This window comes from Zalophus californianus, chromosome 2 (assembly GCF_009762305.2).
Source record: "Zalophus californianus isolate mZalCal1 chromosome 2, mZalCal1.pri.v2, whole genome shotgun sequence".
Lineage (NCBI taxonomy): Eukaryota > Metazoa > Chordata > Mammalia > Carnivora > Otariidae > Zalophus > Zalophus californianus.
In genome coordinates this window covers 53,779,483-53,803,341 of record NC_045596.1, presented here as the reverse complement: position 1 = coordinate 53,803,341, position 23,859 = coordinate 53,779,483, and positions in this window count along the sequence as shown.

Below are 23,859 nucleotides of genomic sequence, written 5' to 3'. Positions count from 1 at the left end.
TTCATGTTTAGCAGAATGTTACTTAGCCTCTATGTACTTCTGTTCCTTCCAGATTTTTTTCTTGTGATTGATTTCTAGTTTCATACCGTATGATCAGAAAAGATGTATGATATGATTTCAATCTTTTTAAATTTATTGCAACTTGTTTTGTGACCTAACATGTGATCTATTCTGGAGAATGTCCCATGTGCACTTGAAAATAATGTATGTTCTGCTGTTTTTGGATGGAATGTTCTAAATATATCTGTTGGTTCTATCTGGTCTATGTGTTATTGAAAGCCACTGTCTCCTTGTTGATTTTCTGTCTGGATGATCTATCCATTGAGGTGAGTGGAATTTAGGTGCCCTACAGTTATTGTATTCCTGTCTATTTTGATATTTTTCTCAGTTTTTGAATATAATAGAGTACCAAGTTATAGAATAAATGCCACAGTTTTTTTGCTCTTTGAATACACTGTTCTATGGTGAATCATTTCCTCATTTCCTTCTATCACTTCAGCTTCTCTTAAATTAGAAGAAACTTTTCTTCCCCTTCCAAAGGAACCATCCTTTCCACCAATTTTCTCAACTCACGTATCCAGGAAGGGGTCCGATGAAGTGATTGAATTCTGCTGCTACATCATAATTATATATTCATTCATCATCACTAAATGCCTTCTCTCCTGAATACTGTTCTTTCCTCTTCCTTAACATAATTATTTCTAACTCTAGAATAACATCTTTCCACCATTTGTTACCTGGTCTACATTCTTTATTCTTAATAATATTTAAAGAATGAGAATTGAGAAGTGGAAAAGAGAGAAAAGAAGTAAAGTTAACAGAAGCTTTCAAAACACAGATCTGGGAAAACAACTATTGTAATTTCTTTTTTGCAAGGAAGAAGGAACTGAATGTGTATAAAATATTTTGATGGTGCCAAGTCAGAATGTACAGTGATGTTCTGATATGTGCTAGTATGAAGTTTTCATGAATTGAGAATTGCCCTTCCAGTGTTTACAGTTTCTCCCCTTTGCTAGTGCAAGCAAGTCTATTAAATCATAACAAAGCTTATTTTAAATTCCCAAGTTACACAGCTCAATGAATTATGAAACCAAGAGTGAACTCTCTCTATCCTCCCCCAATTCTCTGCTATTATCCTTGGTGATTATCCATGTTAAAACCCTACCAGTCTGACATCCTCTACCATCCTCAACACTTAAGTACTCATTTCTCTTTCACGTCAGCCACCTACAAACATGGCCACCTCAAGTGGATCTCACTGTCACTTGGGATCACTGTATATCTTATACCTTGTATCTTTCCTCTTTAATCACAGTCTCATGCTCCTCTATGTCCTCTACTACCTACTACTGCTACTCAGTTATTCTCTCATGATCTACTTTGCATTACTGATGCACCATTGTCAGTTGATTTTCCACTTTCTGATCTTTCCTGATTCTTTTATCATATTCCTAGAATACCTGGATTTCTTGACTTTCTTATATACTTTATTTCCTCTGAACTTAAGAATGCCATTGACTTTATTGGGTCCAATTCTTGGTATTTGGTAATAATTATAGTATAGCACAGTATGTAACCTTAGGTGGACCCTCTACTGCTGCTAAGCAATTCATTTGATTATATCTTATTGCCACTATATTCCATGTTTACTTTTGTTAGAGCTTTCTATAACAATCTCTCAGCTAAATTTGGTTTCTCCCTACAACATAAAGTGCCACTGTTGACTCACAGAAATAAATGTATTTTAATACATTTTGTATGATAAAGACTTTTCCCTAGAATCAATTCTCCTTAGGTTAGGTAGGGCCTGAGACTCTGCTTGGCTTTAGTGAGTTAGGACTGAATAGTGTGTTTTACTCCTATTATTTCCTCAGAAATTTCTTTCTGTTCCTTACATTATTATGTGATCTTTTTTTCTTTATAAAAAATGCATCTTCTTCCTCCCATTTCCTAATGTAAGTGTTATGCAAAGTTCTTTTTCTCCTCTCAATATGAGGTTTTTGCAGTTCATCCACTAACACGATTTCATGTTTTTTCTCAGTGAGAACAGCTCCAGGTACATGTTCTTAGCCTTAACTGCCTTCCAGAAATCTAGATTTAAATTTTATATTGGTAATATGGCATCTCTACCAGAATGCACTAAATATGTAAAAAAATTAAACTCAACATTTACCAGTAAACCATTTACTCCTCTTGAATTCTTCCTGGGGTCTACCTGCTCCTTGTTATTAATGGCACCGTCATCTATAGAAACCAAGAACTGACTGACCTATCAAAATTATGTTAACTTTCCCCTCTGTGTCTAATTCTTTCTCCCATAATACCTAACAAGTAATAAATACCATTGATTCTTCCTTTGTAGGAAGTTGTTATACCCACACTTTTATGACCACTCACACAAACACACATTCTATCATCCTAATCTTTCATTTCTTCTGACATTACGATGTCTTTTCCCTGACCACCTTCCACCTGAATTATTTGCAATAGTAATCTCATTTTTTCAATTGACCTAATAAGAACCCAAATGAACAAATATGCATAGTTCTATGAGTAAGGCATCATTCCAATAATGTTACTCTCTTATAAATAAACTTTTATTTTATTTTATTCTTTTTGAAATTTTTTATTTTTTAGTTATATATTTTTCCAACTTTATCTTTTAGTAGTCTGCTTCATTCGTACTTTTGTGTGGACTCCTTATTTCTCTTCGTTCCACATTTCCCAACATCATGTCTTTCCCAACAACAGTCTTCACTGTTATTCAAGGGTAACCCCAAACATTTTCAATTATGCATTTTTTTACACAGAAAAAGTTAAAATCCAATTCTCTAAACCAACCAGAATTAATCTTTACTTCCTTCGAATTTCTTTGTCATTTAGCACCACTCTTCTAGAAATTATTATATTCCTTATTACTGTGGATATTTATGCAGATTTTTTCTCCTATATACAATATTAGTATAAGTTTGAAGAAATGATTTCTACTTGATTTTTGTAACATTCAAAAGAGCATCCTTCACACTTGGAATAAATTCACCAATATTTTCTAGTGATATTGACAAGTTCTGCACAGACACACAAATTCCATAAAACAAAATATTCAGCCAATTTAATTAAAATAGACAATTTAGCTAAAGAGTCATATACGCTAATATTTTGGAATCATGTCCAAAAAAGTGACCAGTAAATTGATGGAATGGTGTCACTCTTACCACTGATTTCACACGGTAAAGAGATAGAAAAGATAAGGAAAATAAAGGGTGTAACCTGTTAAATTTAGAATTTTTCTGTTATGGTACTTTATACATGTAATGGTGGCTTCAAGAAAGCAGGCCACTTTATTGGATTATATCTAATACTGTTTGAAAATAAACCAAAGACCACATTTTTAAATATCTTGGAAGCATAATTCTAATTTTGTTGCCAACATTCTGCTATCCCATTTGTTATCAGTATCTATTATAGTCTGTCATTTTAATGGATATGAAACATGTCAGAAACACAGCTTTAATGACAGCAGTGAAATTGTCTAATTAGAAATTATTTTCATTAAAATACATTTATTTCTGTGAGTCAACAGTGGTACTTTATGTTGTAGGAATTTGAAGGATTTGTTTTTTTTTCATTTTTACAATTAAAGTGTCATTTTATATAAATCTTGTCTCTACCAATTACCCATTGTGTACCATTGGATCAGGTAGTCATTTTCTTTTGAGCCTTTCTTCATCTGTAAAAGGAAGATCACCATTTTAAGTATTTGTGAGGACTAAGTTGTTTCACACATGTAAAGTTTTTCAAATGGTTCTTGGCGCGTGGTAGGCACTCATTAGGCAATAATAAATACAGCCTTGCCTTTTAATAATTGTACTCCTCCGTTGTTTTGACTATTTTTTTTTAAACAAGATTTTATTTATTTGACAGAGAGATAGTGAGAGCAGGAACACAAGCAGGGGGAGTGGGAGGGGGAGAAGCAGGCCTCCCGCTGAGCGGGGAGCCTGATGTGGGGCTCGCTCCCAGGACCCTGGGATCATGACCTGAGCCCAAGGCAGACACTTAACAACTGAGCCACCCAGGAGCCCCTTGACTATTTTTATTCGTATCAGTTATTATTCTCTTTAGTCTTCACCTATAATCAGAATTGGGCACACACACTTTTTTTTTTTTTTATCTTGAGCCATGATGGCATCAAAGGTAAATTTTCCAATAATTACTACATTGTGTGGGGCTTTACCATTTGAAGGTCTGAGCTATTATAAATTTTTTAATAGAGAGAAAACAGAATATGTTTAAGAGTTTTTAAAAATCAGGGGCACCTGGGTGGCTCAGTTGGTTAAGCATCTGCCTTCGGCTTGGGTCATGATCCTAGGGTCCTAGGATTGAGCCTCTCGTGGGGCTCCCTACTCAGCGGGGAGTCTGCTTCTCCCTCCCCCACTCCCCCTGCTTGTGCTTGTGCTCTCTCTCTGTCTCTAATAAATAAATAAATTAAAATTAAAAGAAGAGTTTTTAAGATCAATATTTGACTGTAAGCAGATACATGACTTCATTCTTTTTACTTTTAGTGAAGTAGTTAATGACATCGGTACGTTGTTTTTATTTACTCTGAAATACTAGAATTCTAATATGAAAGTGTCAATTACACTTTTAGTAACTTGGAAGTCAATTTAATGTGTTTATATTTTTGAATTTTCCCCTGGAGGGGAAAGAAAAAAAACAACCAAATAAATGTAAAAATAACAAAATTACTCATTAAATCTTATGAAACATGGTTATTTAGAACACTAGGTTGGGAGTTAGGAGGCCTGTGTTCTAATCTAACATTGCTATAAAGTAACCTTGTATTCTTGTCATTTATTCTTTTTAAACCTCATTTTTTCTCATGTAAAAAAGTACAGATTGAACTATATGATCCCTAAGCAACTTTTCAAAAAAGTTCAACTGTTCATATTTTAACCACCTCTTTTTTCTAGAAAAGTTCTATAGGAGAAGCTTTTAAGCTAGGGCAGCACCCATCTGGTGAGGATCTTGTCTCATGGCACCTGGAACTGCCATGAAGATGCCCTTTGGAGAGAAATGTCCAGCACTGTCAAGTTGGCATGCTTTGCTCCTTTTCTATGTCTTTTTGAATTCACTGGTGCCAAATGTTCTCCGTAGGGGTCTTGTGAGTGTGAAGAGTTAAGAGAGCCTATGAAGACCCCCAGTATTCACAGTGGTATAGAGGTGGGATAGAATTTAAAACTATCTGGGAAAGGCACTATGACATTAAAAAGGATGGAAGAGGAGATATTGGCAGGATGTGAGAACTACATGGAAGGGCCAATATATACCTATGGCTCGATGGAATGATTTGTGACCTTGACAAGGGGTAATCCTTCCCATTGTGAGTGAGTAAAGATTGGAGAGAAACCAACCATAAGGAAGTACCAAGAGGAAAAACTACTCAATTCCCTCAAACTTCATGAAATGGACCTAAAATCCAATGAGCAGTGTCTTTAGTATATATGGATTTCTTTTTCATGTATTATAAAATGTTGAGGTTGTTTACATGGGCTTATCCACTCCATGATATTTTCAAGGTCCTAGGACCTTTCTATTTTTCCAATATGCCATGCTTAACATATTGATACTCTGTCCTTAAGTAGGCACTTCAAAGTTGTAACATAGCTTCTTAAAATACAGTATCTTATTCATATTCAGGAAGGAAGGAATGAGGGTGATATTACCATTGAACCTATTATAAAAAAGCATGTTATTTCTCAAAAGTTCTTAGTAGGCTTTGCTTATATCTCATTGCTCAGTGGGGCTGAGAATGTTCACTTTTAGTTACAGAAATGAGTGGGATAATGGACATTTAGATATTCCAGTTTCCATAGTAGAAGGAGACAGGAAGAAACAGTGTTGGGAATGACTATTGTTGTGGCCAACAAAAAGAAGTTGCCACAGTGAAGGATGTGCAAGCCATATCACATGAGAAATGGTTGCAAATGCCTAGTATATTTAATTAGAAAGGGAAGATTTATAAAAGCCATAAAAATATTTTCAGGCTTTTAAATTTATGTTTTATGCAATAAAGATCATCTATACTTTCTGTAGAAATTAGTTCTATATCAGATAGAGCTTTATCAGAAGAGCCATTCCACATGAAATGGATTCTCTTATAAGGAAAAAAAACTCCAGTGTTTAAAGTTTAAAGAAAATGTTTTAAGAACAACCTACAATACATACCATAGAGGAGATTATTATATTATTTCAAGGAGAGACAAATTTCCTCCCAAATTTCTTTCCAATGTGTTTATGATATGATTCTAGTCTCCATTACATCTCTTCACCCTATTTAAATGTCACTTGTGATCTCTGGAAAGAGTTGCTATTCTAACATAGTAGCAAGTTTATGTTAGACAGATTCTTAAAATTATTATTGACAAGGCTTTTCATTTGACTCTCAAAGAAAGGCCAATTATCTGATTTTAATCAATTAAACATTTAATAAGTTTTGCTTTATATAAAGCCACCACATTTTGCAAATGTGTGAAGTTATAAATAGGCAAGGTGACATATTAGAAATGTCCATTGTTTTAGAAGACTTCTCATTATAATCTGACCGTTTGATGTACTCCAGAGTTATACTGTTGCTCTCATAACTCATGGAATATAGTTTGTAATAACAATCATCTTTTCAAATTGGTCATTACCAAAGTTAATGACCTGTTTATTAGAACATCAACCTTGGCTTTGCCTCAGTCTCTTAATTAACACATCTGTCATTTACTACTAGTGGCTAAGAATTTCTGTGTAGAGGACAGCTCTAATAATGATGGCACCATTAAAGCTACATCTCTATATATGTGGATGGATCATCAAATTTGCATTGGCCTATTACAAACAAGATCCTGTGAGGTTTTAAATAGTTTTGGCAGCCCAAAATGGTGAAATCTAAACAGCAAATAGAACAGCATTAGCCTCCTTTGTGGAGCATTTGCATTGAAAATTATTTATTATCACTGTTGAGAAGGATAATCCCACAAAACGATTTGCTGTACCTTCACGTGCAGAGAGCCATTCTTACCCACACTGGTAAACAAACCCGCCCAAAGTACAAGCCCTTCCAGATACACACATTTTCTTCTGCCATCTCCATTCATTTAATCATTCAACAAATACTGTCATATTACATCTATGTAGATGCCTTTAGCAAGCTAATAACATACTGACATTTCCAATTGAACATCTGTAATATGCATGGGCATTGAAATGTTGGCATTTTTTAAAGAAGGAAATATGGTATCAATTTCCTAAAATGAGCTGATAGTAGCTTCTTAAATCTTCATTTGGAAAACTAGACTGGAAGATAATGACACAATGACAAAACAAAACAAAAATAAAATGTAGTTGCCTATATTAATTTTTGTTCTTAAAATGTACTGAAAATTAAATGCTTATTAAAATTCTGATATCAAGGGAAAATGTTGTATAACTTTGATATAACATTTATCTTCTCAAATAACCATGTAGGAAACATAAGTCACCTGGAAGTTATGTTTTGCCCTCTCTTTTTAGAGATAAATTCATTTTATTATTATTCAAAATCTATGTTTAATTATCATGGAAAGCCTAATGCAATAAAATGGTTTACAAATTACAAGCATCCTGGTTTCACATGTACCTCCATGGTTCCTTAGGGTCTGTGAAGGAGACTGGTCCATAAAATGATACTATAAGCTTCAAATGAGGGTAAAAAAAAATGGAAATAAGGCAACAAAGCCACAACAACCATTTATTTGGCCCACCTTTTACTCTCTCTGACTTGACATTAATATTAGAAAAAGATTACTGGTTTCCTTCAGTACACATTTCTTTGGGCAAGAATTTACAATATATTTAAAAGAATCATGAAATACAAATTTTGTCCATTTATAAATTTGAGGGCAGTAGACATGAACACTGTACTTAAAACTCACTCACTTATAGACTCCCAGTTACAATTCACTGAATTATAAACCCATATCCAGCCCACATGGTTTGGTCCCAATTCATCTCTCCAACCTCATTTTCTTCTATCCCTTTCATCCTAATCAGTGTAATTTCTGTCTCTTAAAAATACTACATAAATTACCATATCCAAGAACTCTACTCTCCCAGTGTTTGGAATGGTCCTTTCTACTTCTCTTTATTAAGCTCTTCACTCAGATGTCACTTCTTCAGAGATTTTCTTCATAGAACTAATTACTGTCTAATATTATCACTTATTTCCTTTGTGTTTATTTTCTCTTTATCTCACTAGAATATAAATTCTTTGAAGCAAGGCCTTTGACTCTCAGGTCTCTACTGTATCCCCAGTGTCTAGAATAAATTTTGGTGCAGAGATCAAAACATATACAGATTCCAAAATATTTGTTAGCAATGAACTGATATAAGTGTTTGCAGAATAACAAGTGTTTTAATGAGGTATAATTGTATATAGTCAAAATGACAATCTTAATTTTATAGTTTGAAAGTTTGGCAAATTATTTATATTTATATTTATTTGTATTATATTCATGCAACCAATACCCAATTTAAGATTTAGAATAAGGCAAATGACTTTTTAAACTTAAATAAAAACTCTTTCCTTTTAAATATACCTACGGGTCAATATTTTATTTCTCAGAGAGTTCTAAGTGGTGAAAGCTGTTATCCAGTTGGTTGACTTGAACTTTGACATGCAAATGTTCCTAGTCTTAGGGATCCTTCTCGCAAATCCAAGTAAAGCAACTTTTTAATAAAAATGGATGAATTGAAGGTAAGTTAAAAAAAAAAGAAAAGAAAAAGAAAGGGGAAACCCCCATAAAATTAAGTTCATCTTTGCAAGTTGTTTACTTTGTTTCTGGGTGTGGTTGGATTGGAACTTCTAAAGTTACCAAAAGTAGTATGTGCCAACATGGGTTCCTTGGATAAGTTTCACGAGGTCCATTATGTTCAAAGTTTTAACTAAAAGCCCAATTTGAAACTTCTAATGGTTGTCAAACTGCAAAGAAAGGGAATACTGTCTTTGATGTTCCTTTGGCCCCAGGCAACCATATATCTCATTTTGTCCAAGAGAGTCTGTGTTTGTCTATAGTTATTCCAGTGTAACTATTAGTGGTACTCCCTTTTATTCTAAAAGGTGTCCTCAGATGATAAATTATTTGGCCACCCAACTTTTGTACCCTTTTTTGAGAAAGATATATACTGATCTTTTAGTACAATGAAGTTCTCTTTTTAACCTAGATGATAGATTTTGATTTAAAAAAGCAGTTGTACTTTCAAGAAACAAGACAGCACGGTAGACATTGATTGCTGCCTTGACCTCATTATGCTGATAAGGGCATTTGTGAATATTGTCTAAGTTAAGGTAATAAACACCCAGGTAGAAGGTTAATGACACATTTAGCATCAGTGGGGTGCCGGACAGTTTTTCACAGAAAAACCAGTTCAAGCTGGTAAGCCTTCTGTCCTGTCCGTGTAGAACAAAAACAGATCATGTTTCCACAAACTGAATATAATTCAAAAGCTAACAGCGTGCAGAGAATTCAGCAATTGGCTGACTACATTGTTTTGCCAAAAAATAACAAACTTAAAATGTTGTCAAGTCATTTTTTAACAGCAATTTTCTGTAATCTTTTGGGCCTCCTGCTATGTCTCTGCTAATCTGGGCCTTACTGCTGGCTGATGCTAAAGACGGCTTTATGACAAATTTATGAACTGATGAGTCATTTTCCACATTCATTCAGCTAATGAGCAAAACAAGTCATTATTTTTTAAGCCTGATTACCACTGCCTTATTTAATACAAGAAGCACATACAAATGCTGTTAAGCTGCTTTCTCATGAAATAACACTCTGCTAAGACTAACAATATCTATAGGCTAAAATGCCTAGTGTAATCAAAACTGGAAAGGACTGATTCAAAATTTCTCAATGATGTCTATTAAATCCTTACATTTTGGCATTAGGACATACTGCCATCATTACAAATTAGGATTCCAGTGGTTTAAATCATATGAATTATCAGTAGCTTTCACATGCATGGGCTTTCAATTAATTAGTCAAAAAACCATTGAACACTCACTACAGAAATGAACAATGTGGGGGTTACTGGTGGGAACATCATAATAGAGGGAGAAATGTACAGTGAAGTAGAAGACATCAGTGCAAAGAGTAGCTGAAAGTGAGGCAGTGAGGAATAAGAACTGAATAAATGAAGATGGCAGGATATTCAGAGGAACTCAGGGGAGAGAGGGTTTGCAGTGAATTTAGAGGAAGAGTGAGTTGAAAGACGGTAACAGCAAGATTGACTTTAATGTTCAACCATGCTTAAATTTCCACAGCTAAGGAAAATGTGACAAGTGCAATGCTTTATTTCATTTTTGACTGGTCATGGTTTTTTTTTTTTTTTCCTCTGCATTTGAACTTGATATAAGAGTTTGTGAGGATGTCTGGGAGGTTTCAGTGTCAAAAAATAACTTCTAGCCCTAACATTGCTCTCTATTAGATTACTACTTGATTCTTAAAAGCACTATTGAGACAAACTGAAAGGAAAATTTTAATTATTATTATGAAGAGTATAAATGGCAGTCAAGAAGGAAAGAAAGACACCTTCAATGACTAATCCAAAATTAAGGCCTTGGTGATGATAGATCTTAAAACTGCAAGGAAGGAAATGACTCGAAACTGTCAGATTCTAAGGTTAAACAGAATGAGTCTTTGGTGGGACAATATTAGCATACAAGCAATGATTCTTGAAGAATGGGCACTCCAAGTATTCTTCTTAATTCAGAAAGTGATTATGCTTACTGAGATTTAAAATCTTTCTAAAATATGAATATTTTTATGTTGGTAACAAATCAAACAATTTGGTAATAAACACAATGCAATTTCAGTCATGACTCAAGATCTTGGGATACAATTTACCTGTACTGACATCATTTTTGGTAGGAGGAGCAATGCCCACTCTGCTTCCCCCAAAATATCTGCATCTTAATCCTTAGAATCTGTGAATATGTTAATGACATCACAAAATGGAATTTGCAGTGTGATTAAATTAAGGACCTTGAAATGTAGAGAGTATTCTGGATTAATGTGTTGGGCCCAATCTAGGGCCATAAATTCTTAAAATCAGAGAACCTTTCCCAGTTGTGTTCAGAAAGAGAAGGTGATATGACTACAGAAGAATGGCCAGACAAATGCAAAGTTGCTGGCTTTGAATATGGAGATAGAAGGCCTAAGCCAAGGAATGGAGGAGATGGGCTTGAGAATCTGGAAAAGCCAAGCCTCCAGGAAAGATTGTAACACTGCAAACACTTTGATGTTAGCCCGGTGAGACTCATGTCAGACTTCTAATCTGCAGAACTGCAAGATAATAAATTTGTGCTGTTGTAAGACACTAAATTTGTGGTAATTTGTTATGGCAGTGATAGAAAACCAATTACACATCATTTTTTATAGCAGTGAACTTGTGGCAGAAAGAATTCTAAGAATGATGTCCCCCATCAAAAAACTTCCCTTCCTGGGCGCCTGGGTGGCTCAGATGGTTGAGCGTCTGCCTTCAGCTCAGGTCATGATCCCAGGGTCCTGGGATCGGGTCCTGCATCGGGCTCCCTGCTCCTTGGGAGCCTGCTTCTCCCTCTGCCTCTCTCTCTCTCTGTCTCTCATGAATAAATAAATAAAATCTTTAAAAAAAATCTCAATACATATTTAAAAAAAAACCAAAACAAAACTTCCCTTCCTAATCCCTGGAACTCTAAATATGATGAATTATCATGAGCTTAAATACATTAGAGTTCATAGCAAAGGGGACTCTGCAGATGTGATTAAGGTTACTAATCAGTTGAGTAAAGAATAGGGAGATTATCCTGGATTTTCTGGATGGAGCCCAATGTGGGACTTTGAACAAAGAAGTTGGCTGAGTCTACCCAGACTTCTGAACCACAGAACTGTGAGCTAATAAATGCATGTCCTTTTAAATTACTGATTTTGTGGTAATTTGTTATGTAGCAATAGCAAATTAATACAGAGCCCTAAAATTTATTGACCACCCTTTAATACCAAGCATCACACAGGGCCATCCATATATTATAAAACATAGTGTAGCAAGAAAGACAGAGTGTGGTGTGAGGTTAAGCCCAGGTAAAATCTACTTCTCCCAATTACTAAATTTATTACCTTGGGCAAATCGGTTAACTTTGATAAACTTCGTTTCTACATTTTTAAAATGAAGCTAAATGTGCCTGCCTGTTAAGGTAGATGGGAGAATGAAATGAGTCTCTGAAACACATCCATGAAAATGGCAGGTGAATAGTAGATGATCAACAAACAAAAAATGGATAAGTTGATATTCAGGAGGACCTCCAATTGATAGCACTCTTCTTTCATTCTTGGGTTGATAAGTAGAGAAGTAAATCAGAAAATAAAGATGAAGGCCAATATATCACCTTTTTTTATTGGTTGAAGCATGTGCCTTTAGGTCTACTCACTAACTGGACTTGCTAAAACTGAACCCTAGAATTAGGAAGAATTAATCTTCTAGTCACAGAGCAGGCCACGAACTTCCTCACATGCCTCACATGGAGGGAAAACAGTAGCTGTGGTCCCTGCAGGCAGTTTCATCTCAAGAGAAAAAGGGTAGGGCTGAGTTAAGGGTGCAAGTTATTCGGAGAGAAGGACAATGCAGACAGAGGGCAAGGGTTTGCTTAGAGAAAATTCTCCTTCATTGAAATCAGAGTTATGGTGCAGAAATGGGCACTAGGATTTTTAGTAACTTTTCTATGCTTACCTAGCAAAGATATAGTAGAGTCAGAACTTGAATCCACGTCTGTCAGACTAGGGCTTTTGCAATTTCTATCATACACTGCCTACATTCTGCAGGTGTAGAGGGGAAGCAATAAGGCAGAATCTGAAAGGAAGATCTATTTAAATTAAGTAGTTAAATTTAACCTTTTCTACCAATGTTTATCTATATCCTAAAGGAAAATATGCTGGTAAACAGAGGATTTTCATTTAAGTAAATTTCTACTGTAACATTGAAGACAAACTTCCCTAAAAGAAATAGATGTATGTCATAGAAGAAAATAAGTATAATGACAATGATGTTTGCAGCACATTTTAATCAGCATTCAGATATTAATAATGAGAGTCTTCAACCTGTGGAAAATTTTTATTTCTCCAGTTTGACCTTAAATGATGCACAGGTTGAATTATAGAAGTTGTTAAGTGGAATTGGAAGCAATTTTATTTTCAGGAGTTCAGAATTAATACATGATATTCAGCCACAATGTAGTAGTTTCCTGGGTTGGCCTTCCTGTTTCAATTGGGTTTCTCTGCAGTTAATTAAATACCACCATGAACCATACCACTCTGTACCAAAGTCACTATAAAAAATCTTATGTGATTCCAGTTATGATGACTAATTTAAATTTTTGTCTGTCACATTTCACAAATTGCCAAAAATCGTGTTAATTTTTAAAAACAAAATTAGAAAGCTACAAATCCCACAATTACAAATTATTTTCTAATTCTATTATTTTTCTGGTGCATTTTTTCTTACTATGTGCAGTGACAACAGTTGAACGTAAAAAGTAATTTAAAGATATCATTTCATTTGATGAATTGGAAGAAATGAATTTTTATAGATAATAAAAACTTGCAAGATTGTTTTTATAACAAAAGAACATGATACTTTGATAACAGTAAATATTATTTTCTGATATTTCTGAGATAGTTACTAAATCTTCCTATTCTTTCACTCTGCAATCCTATAACATAGGACATTGAAAATACATTATTAGGTGATTGTATAGCTCCTAAAATAGTTTTTTCTTAATAAAACTGTCATATTTCATAAAGAGAGCCAAGAGATCTAAACTTTTGCATGAGTGCCTTCTGGCCCATGGATCAAAGAGCCTTCTGAAAGATTTTTTTTTTCCTAAGATGTGTTGCTCAGAAGCCTAGCGTTTCAGAGGTAATCCTTGGAGCAGGAAGATGTCAACTGATAATATAATTCACCCTGGGACCAGAGGCAGAGGTTGACTTCAAATGCTTGATTTTACATCTTCCCTTCCCAAGCAAAACGTCATGTAACTAAGGTCGCCACTGAAATATTCTGTGCCTCAAGTACCTATTTTAGTGTCATGTGACCTGTGGGTGTTCAATAAACACAAATTGATCTTAAAAAATGTGGGCTGTGAATACCATGAAAACAGAAGGAATTTCAGAATGATTACAGGATTCATGTGTTTTGATGTTACTAGGTTACATATTGCCAATGTTTTATTTTAAAATTATTCCTTATCATAGCACCAAATTTATCATATTGTAGGACTCATTTTGGCACAGCATCTGGCTACAATATTATATTTATTTTCTATGGATTTTAGTTTGGTTATTCCTATTATGAGTAGGAGCCTCTTACATGGATTCGAATTCTCTGCATTCACAAATCTTTGTACTAGTCTGACCCCACATTACCAATTCCTTTGCAACAATTGTGTTTGCAACAGCCTGAAGAAATTCAAGTTCAGTATTGAGGGAGAAATTTCAAAGGGCTAACTAACATTTTCTCTTATTTACCACATAGAACTATAGGATTACTTCCTTTTTAAATAGTCTATTCATATGGTTATTTTTAACATTTAAAAATTCTCATGTAATGTTTCTTTCAAGTTTTAACCTGAAATAGAACAGTTTCCTTTTGGAAAGATTTATTATCACTATAGATACATCTCTTTGGTGAAAATATGCCAACAAACTTTTATGAGATGTTGTAGATGGAGGATATTTAGAGAGATATATGAATTCCAAATAAATTGTACAACTAATTATTGGAAGATATATCTCCTTTTCTTTACTTATATTAGTGGGCCATAAGCAAGTTCAGGAAATCATTTAGAATTTAACAACAGTTGATTTTCAGCCAAATACATGGAATCAATGATTACATTCTATCATTCATTCAAATTTGCCTCCATCATATATTTATTGAACATCTATTATATGTCAGGCATTGTGGTTAGGTGCTGGGGATATAGCCAGGAATAATTCAGAGAAAGTGTTATCCATTTTGCTTGGCAACACATTTCTACTTCTCTTTTTCTGTTGTTTCTCAATGTGCATCTATTGTCAGAGCCTCCTGTACCATCACATACTTATTATCACATTTATTGCATTACTACATGCATTATTACATAATACATATTATTGCAATGCTCAGTTTATTGATAAAGGAACCAGGATCGAAGAATCCAAAAGTTGAGCATCTCAACAGCAGGCCTATATACTCATTGTACTCAACTTCTTTTTCTCCAAAGCTCCCCTTTTTAAACCATTTCTGCCTCTCCTCACATATACAAACTCCTCTGATTTTTTCCATTTCTTTATTTTTTATACATTTCCTTTCTCCTAGCTGTACATAATTAAGAAAGCTTCCTCCCTCCTTTCTCGCTTCCTTTTCTTCCTTTTATAATGAGTAACTTTTGTGAACTAAACATTACATAATTTGACCCCCACGCCTTTGCAGTAGATATTATTATTAACTTCATTTCAGGAATAAAAAACCCAAGACTCAGAGAAATTAAGTGAGTTGCTGAAGAATACAGAAGTAGCAAAAGACAATGTAGAATTTTACAAAAATATCCAAAAAACATGCCACTTAAACTGTTTTGTGCATGGAATCATATAGACTTTTGTGAAGTAGTGAGGTTTCTCAAAAGATTAGTGATGTTATAACAAATTATTATCTTATAAGATTATTAAAATGTCTTTTTATTATTAAAATAATGTAGTAATTTACTATTTAATTGATTTATAGAAATAATACATGCCAATATGATCTGCAAACTATTTATTGATCATTTCAAAGATTCTCACTTGGTTTTAACCGGTAATACCATCTATTTCTCCTTATGTTACTTGACTATAATATTAATATAATCCAATAGAAAATAAATCCAAAATAATATTTTTCCTCTTAAAAGAAGAAAGAATAAAACAAAATGCAGAATTAAAGTATAAGAGTTTTTTTCCAATGGCAATTAATATTTCTTAAGCCTCTGTTTTTTATTAGACATTGATTCATTATTTATTTCCAAATGTCATGACCAGATTCCTTATATGGCCATTTATTTTACATAGAATCAAATTATACAATTTATTATCTTAGTAAGAACAATTTACATATTTTTTCTAATAATTTGGAGTAGAGTCAGCTCCTGAGAGTGCATTTAAATAATTTATAGTAATTACTGAAAATTAATTATGATTAAGTTAATTGTAGGTATAAAATCTAGATTTCCCTGTAAGGTATTATCCCTCCAGTAGTAAATAGTATTAAATATGGGTAATAGAGGTCTGAATGAGGTTTTTACAATATACTCTGAGTAACTGAAATTCCACTTCAAAGGATGAAGCTTGTGTGATTATAAAATAAAGCATGTTGTCTTCTGTAGTTGGTGATAAATAAAAAGTGTTTTATAGAGAAAAGATTCCCCAACACATTACTGCAAAGATTAAAATCACCAAATATCTCAAGTCATAGGTAAAACAGCATTCATGAGGGGAATCGGGAGATCTTCTGAAATTGTATTTGTGGCAGACTTTAAAAGACTGAACGGATAAGACAGATATCCGGATTAGTCAGTGTGAAAAGGTGACTTTTGCTCTTTTGGGTCATTTCCCTTAAGGTAGTATTATTTAAAGATTCAGGGATTTGGGATAGTGGTGGTGGTAATACCAGACCCATAGGCAGAATTCTTTGTTGTAATAAAGTTTTCACAATTGGTCAGCACTTTTTCCATAATTCATTGACCATCAGTTATTTATGGCCAGGGAGATTAAGGAATAAGGAATTTCAAGTAGAATCACAAATACATTTTCAGAGAATAATAAGTAAGATAGATAAGCACAGCTATGTCACTGCTAAACTCTTTTAATATAGAGAATTTCAATATCTATCTTAGATTTAGGTGCCATTGAGTGTCTGGCTAACTTGATCGAAAGAGGAACAAAAGATTAGTGGTGGAAAGAATATATTGAGTGAAAATGATCTCTAACGTTCCATTTACCTCTAAAATTCTTTGATTCACATACATTCTACATCTAAAATGACTTTCAACCTTGAGAACTTAGGTCATTATTGCGGTTTTATTTTGAAAAAGCAATGCTAAAAACAAAGTTATTCTGTTATAGTGTCAAATCAGTCCCTGCTGTTTATTCCAGGGACTACTACCTGAGAGTCATCGCAGTGCGGCAGACGGTTGTTTATTTATTGACCTGATCAAAAACAATTGAAATTAGAAGTTGTGTTTCCCAGAAGGTGTCCTGATCCATGAATGAACAACTAAGTTTTAATATAACTAGAATTTATACAAGTAACACAGTGTCCAGAATGCAAGAAACATTGAAGTCATTGTGGTTACAGCGTTGTTAAATCCCCATGGAGGATTCTAAGACACATTCCCCACTAATGAACTTCTCATGGAAAGTGTGTCACATAAAAATAAGTGGGGCTGGATGACTGAGTGAAATGAAAAAGACATTTGTATTATCCAATGGAGAGAGAAAATTGCTCTCTTGCCAAATCAAGTGAAGTGAGAGAGAGAGGTTAAGGAGTGGGAGGGTAAATGCTGGGAAAAGTAATTATTTCATTTTCTTTGTGTCAGAGGGGAACATTCTCTTGATTTGTATGCTACCATAGCTACATCTATTCCATGACCTCCTGCAGGTAAGAAGTGAAAGTACCATAGGCTGACCCAGATGGGAATCCAATACCCATGCAAAGCGTCATGAGTGTTCAACTGACATAACCCTGAGATGTAATTTGGAGACATTTCCTGTATTCATTTGCTAGTGCTGTTGTAACAAATTACCACAAACTGGATGATTTAAAACTATAGAAATTTGTTCTCTTGTAGTTGTGGAGGCCAGAGTCCAAATTTAGGGAGTTGACAGAGTTGGCTTCTTCTGGAGGCTCTGAGAAAAAAACCTGTTCCATGCTTATCCTAGCTTCTGGTGGTTGCAAGACTCTTTGGCATCCCTTGCCTTGTAGCTCTTATCATCTAATCTCTACCTCCCTTGTCACATGGCTTTCTTCCCTCTGTGTATCTTCACATGATCCTCTCTGTGTAGGCCTGTGTGTCCTCTCTTCTTATTAAGGACACAGTCTGCATTTGGGGCTCACCCTAATCCACTGTGATCTCATCTTAAATTAACTAATTACATCTGCAAAGACCCTCATTCCAAATAAGACCACAATCTGAGGTTCCAGGTGGATATAAATTTGGGAGGCAAAAACCTTTCAACTCAGTAAATTCTCCATGCTCAGCACAAAGAGTAAGGTTGTTGTGTTTTTTTCTTTTTTTAATGTTCAGTTCGCCAGCATACAGTATATCATTAATTTTTGATGTAGCGTTCAACAATTCATTAGTTGCCTATAACACCCAGTCTTCATCACAACACGTGCCCTCTTTGATACCCATCACCCAATTACCCCATCCCCCAACCCCTCTCCCTTCTGTAACCCTCAGTTCATCTCCCTCTCTGATTTCTGCCCACTCAGTTTTCCCTCCCTTCCCCTGTGGTTCTCCAAGCTATTCCTTATGTTCCACATATGAGTGAATACCATATAATTGACTTTCTCTGCTTGACTCATTTCACTTAGCGTAATCCCCTCCAGTTCCCTCCATGTCAGTGCAAATGGTGGGTATTCATCCTTTCTGATGGCTGCGTAATACTCCATTGTATAGTACAGTTGTTTTTGAAAGAACACCAGATCAGTCGCATTCCTTCTAATCTCATATGGAACTTTGGGATAGGAATAAATGTCAGTGGCTGTAGATGTAGGTTTTCCCGACTGAGATTGTACAGATTCATTTTGCTTTGCAGCGATACCTTAACATTGGCTCTATATGCTTGATGTGGTATGTTTCTAATAATTAAATATCTTCATATATCTATATGTGTATTCTGTATTTTAAAGATTTCTCAGAGTGGTGGAAAGAGGGAGGAATCATGGCTTTAATAATCTGGTAGAAAATGTTTGAAAAATTTCACAGATAATTTTTATACTTCAAAACCTATTAAAGAATACCTTTATATTTTGTGTTATGACAGGACACTTTTCCTGATGAAATAAGGAACGAAAACGTTTTTCGTTTCACTTGGTCGAACATATGATATTTAGCAACAGAATAAAAACTTTTTACCATTTTTTTTTTTTTTTTTTGATGAGCCATTGTGTGTGCACTCTCTGTCTCTCTTCCCTCCCCTCTCTCCCTGTCTTCCTTTTTATAACACAGAGCTTACCTGGGATGGTGCCATCCAGTCAGGGATAACAAGGGTTTCTCAGGTACTCTTTCATCTGTGTGGGGACATAGGACTAGTTCTCACTAATGGAATATAATGAATTGGCTTAAATGTGTATATTTTTTCTTCAAGTGCTCTTTCCCTTTCCTCTGGCTTCATGCAGAAAATCATGGTGACGATTCAAGCCAGGAGTTGAGCACAGCAGACAAATAATATTGGAATAAGCCCAGGTCCCACAATTACCATTTTGAAGTGAACTACCCATCAAAGAGGAGGATACATGACGGGCTTTGCTTAATGAGAAAATAAACTCTTATTGTGATTGAGGCATTATATGTACATCCTAATTTTGTTGAGCGATACAACGTAAGGATATATTCACACAGAGTGATCACTTTGTTTTATAATTTAAATAGGAGTTTTATTATAGGTAGAAAAAGTAATCCTTGTTGGAATACATTTGATTTTTAGATTTGTACAAAACAATAGGAAAAAATCCTAAAAATCTTCAGGAGTAGATTTTTAAAAAAATACTATACATCACTGTATTTGCAAAAATTTGAGCCATTCTGGAGCAGCCACATCTCACAGTTCCATAATTTCAATTCTAATTTGTTGTTTTATTATGAGAAATGAATATTCACGTTGAACTGTGATTTTCAGGTTCTCTCACCTTCTATATGACAGATGCAATTGATTGCTTTGCTCTTTATTCTTATGAGGAACTACGTACGTCTTTGTTAGTGCTTCCTGTTATTTCAAAACAGAAAAACAACAATTTGAGTTAACAGCTTCAAGGGCATCAGATACAGTCTTGCACAGTGATAATTCCGGTACTCAATCTCTGAGATGTCAACGTAAAGTGAATATAATTCAGTGGTATGGTATATAGTACATTCCTGGTCAGGTGAATAACACTATATGCTGCAGTTGGTAAAGCCTCGTTAAACTGATGAACTATTCAAATATAAATATAAATATAAACACATTTAACCATTGTGCACACGTACGTCTCTCCCTGTCACTTAAAATAACTGAACAGGTTTGAACATAGATATGCATCCTCCTTGTCCTGAGGGAAGCATTAGAGAGAAGCTTATTCAGCAGCACTTTTACAGTCGCGGAGGTTTGCTCTTGGAAGCTAAATAACTTCCTACGTTCCAGAATACCTGAATTTCTCCCTGAGGCTGGCAGAAGAGAAGTGGTAGGACAATAGCAAAAACTATAACTGCTTATATAGAAGCTGGATGCATATGCTCCTGTTAGTGAGGTTTAGGCTATTTCTGTGTAAAGGGCAACATGATGTTACATTTCAAAATGACTTTGTTTTTATTGTTCTTTTTTTAAATTTAATTTTATTATGTTATTTTATTGTTCTTAACAATATATTTATGTGATAGATGAGTAAGAAAAAATTCAGATAGATAAACTAAACCTCAATTTATACATATGTGCTGCTTTTTAAAATATAAATACATAAAATTTTAGAACTTTAAAGGTCTTTAGAGCCATTCACCCTCATTTAATGGAACAAATATAATACTTGAAATTACTTGCTCGGGATCATGCAACTGGTCAGTGAGAAATTCCAAATATCTTGCATCTGCTTTGTCTTCATCTTTTTAATTGTTCATCTAATTAGTTTATTCTAATGAGCACTTTTAGTAAAGATTTTTAATTTTTTTCTCAACCAAGCGTTTAACATCATAATGTTCATGCTTTCTCTAACTTGCTGCCTTTATGAAAACTTATCGGATTAAAGAGGAATACAGCATTTTGACTTGCTGTTTTGACTTGAATTTCTAACTTTTATAACTACTGTTTAAGACATCTGATGAAAATTAGCTTTCTTCAAAATAAAAGCATTTCTTCCAGAGATAGTGAGGAGATTCTCCCATTAGAGAATGTCTGAGGCTACTAGCATGGAATTCAATGAAGCCATTTTATATTTTGGTAAAAATTCGGCCTACTCTAGGCCTACTCTATAAATATGTAACAACAACAACAACAAAAAACAATTTGGCAAAACTAATACAATCTACTTTTCTTTCTCATTTTAAAATCTGTATATAAGTCAAAATGCTTATTTATTTTCTCTTATTTCCTCAGGTAAATATCTGAGTTAAAGAAAGAATGGTAGCTTTAGCATTGAATTTTTTGGTCTTTGTCAGGTTGTCACAATATTAGTATTACTTAAATGTAATGCTTTTGCTTATAAGTTTGAATTAAACATGAATTCATTACCAGCACACGCCTGGTGGCCAGTTTCTAAATTATATTGCTGTTGGGTTGAATTATTGTAAATAAGACTGTGCCAAATGTAATCAATATATTATTCTCAGGTAATCAAAATATTTAAAAAGCAGAATCTTTAGCTGACTAACAGCAAACGATTTTTATTTCATGGTAGTAGATGATTTTTAAAAAAAATACCAATTTGAAAATGAACTGTTTTCAGATTAACACAGAAGTGTGGATTGAATAAAAGTTTTCTTGCTCTTATTTGCAAAAGCCATTAGGCTGAATATCTGAAATTATATGTAACCAAGAGTGCTATAAATTATTTTCTTTGTGATGAAGGTCGGATCCATCATTGGCTGTGTTACCTGTCAAAAATCAATCAATCAATCTAACCAAGCATTGATTATTATATTTAATCATGTTTTTGTTATTTCACTAGATAACTTTTCATGAGTGGGAGGAAAGATTCAGACCTTAAAAAAAGTTTAAAAATAACTGTCATTCTTCTAGTCTGAGGAAGGGTTGGGAATTGCTATCAATTATAAAGGTAAAAAAATTCTAATTCTGGGGCGCCTGGGTGGCTCAGTTGGTTGAGCGACTGCCTTCCGCTCAGGTCATGATCCTGGAGTCCCGGGATCGAGTCCTGCATCGGGCTGCCTGCTCGGCAGGGAGTCTGCTTCTCCCTCTGGCCCTCTTCCCTCTCGTACTCTCTATCTCTCATTCTCTCTCTCTCAAATAAATAAATAAAATCTTTAAAAAAAAAATTCTAATTCTGAATTTCCCTTTACTTGAGTTTAACATTTTATCAAAGATCTATAGCTTTGCAATTATTAGGTTTCTAGTTCTTATGTGAGGAATATGATAAATAAATATGTCATATATCACACAGATCACACATATAATTGCATACATATCATCTATCTATCCATGTATTATTTTTCTATTTATCTATCTCTACATATCTTTGTCTTCTTTGCTATATATTGGGGATGTCAGAAAAAAACATTTTTTCTTTCCTGCTCAATCACATTATCTTTTAGAAGGACTTGAAAGAATTTCAAACCCAGCCATAAATTCTTCCTTAAAGATATTGTGCTGCCTTTTGGGACTATGGGAAGATATCTTGATGTGGTGAGTTTCTTAGGGTCTGAAAACAAAGGTTTTATGAGGTAACTTTGGCTTCTTGGTACCAAGCTTGTGGTAAACCAAGACATCATTTAGTTCTTATAAGTATTACAGAAAAGTGTCTATCTCAAAACACTTTGGCTGAGAAAGGCATGCGTATAGGTGGGGAAATGTCATAGATTCACTTGCTTATTACTCAATGGTTAGTATTCTTTAAGGTTTTTTACAAGATTTTCAATGCCTTATTATCTGAGCTTGAATCCAGATGGGAGAAATTCTTGAGTTATGCACAGTACAACACTGATTATGGTAATCACATACTTAACAGCAATTGTTGTGCTGCTTTTTCAGAATTTGCAAAATCTTGTAAAGCTGTACCCTCTTTCTTCATTGCCCTTTTGTCACTGGGTGTGTAGAAAATTTTTAACTTATAAGAGGTAGAAAGGAAAATGAGTTAAAATCACAGGAGTGAAGAGTTTCTTTTCATGGGTAAACAAATATGCACAAATTCAAATACAATACAAATAGTCATAAATGCTTTTATTCTCCTTTCTGCCTTCTACCAACTAAAAACTGAAAAGTCGTCTCAGAAAAAATGTAAATAGAACATAAAGTATTTATAAACATGTAAATAAATTTTTTGTCCTTTCCCACTCTGTTTTTCCCCATGTTCTTTTTCAAATGTAGAAAAGCTCTCTCAATTTATATTTTTCCTCATTTCAAAAAAATTAGTATGAATTAACATCCACACAGTGGGAAGTGATAAGGAAGCAGAGGAGATGCAATTGCAATTCTGGAAGGTTTCTCCTGTCCATGTGGAAATCAGCTTACCAGAGTATGTTACTATAGGATATAGCTGTACTGTATTCTGCATAGTAGAGAACACATACTATATAACATATAGTGCATAATGAATAATGCATGGTATAGAGTATAAGCTCAGTTTCTACTTGAATATTATAAAGGAAATCTCAAAGATTTAGATTTCAGATAAAATTTCAAGTTGAAAATCACATTCTCCTCTGGGATGACATTCTCGACATTCTCCTCTGTGATGTAGTTATAATACTTTCCAGTTTGATGGGTATTTGTCTAGGCTTCTGATTCAAAGAACATAAGGTACTGCAAATATTTTCCCCAAGTTGCTGCTTCCAGAGAGGACCCATCCTATGTCTCTCAGTTA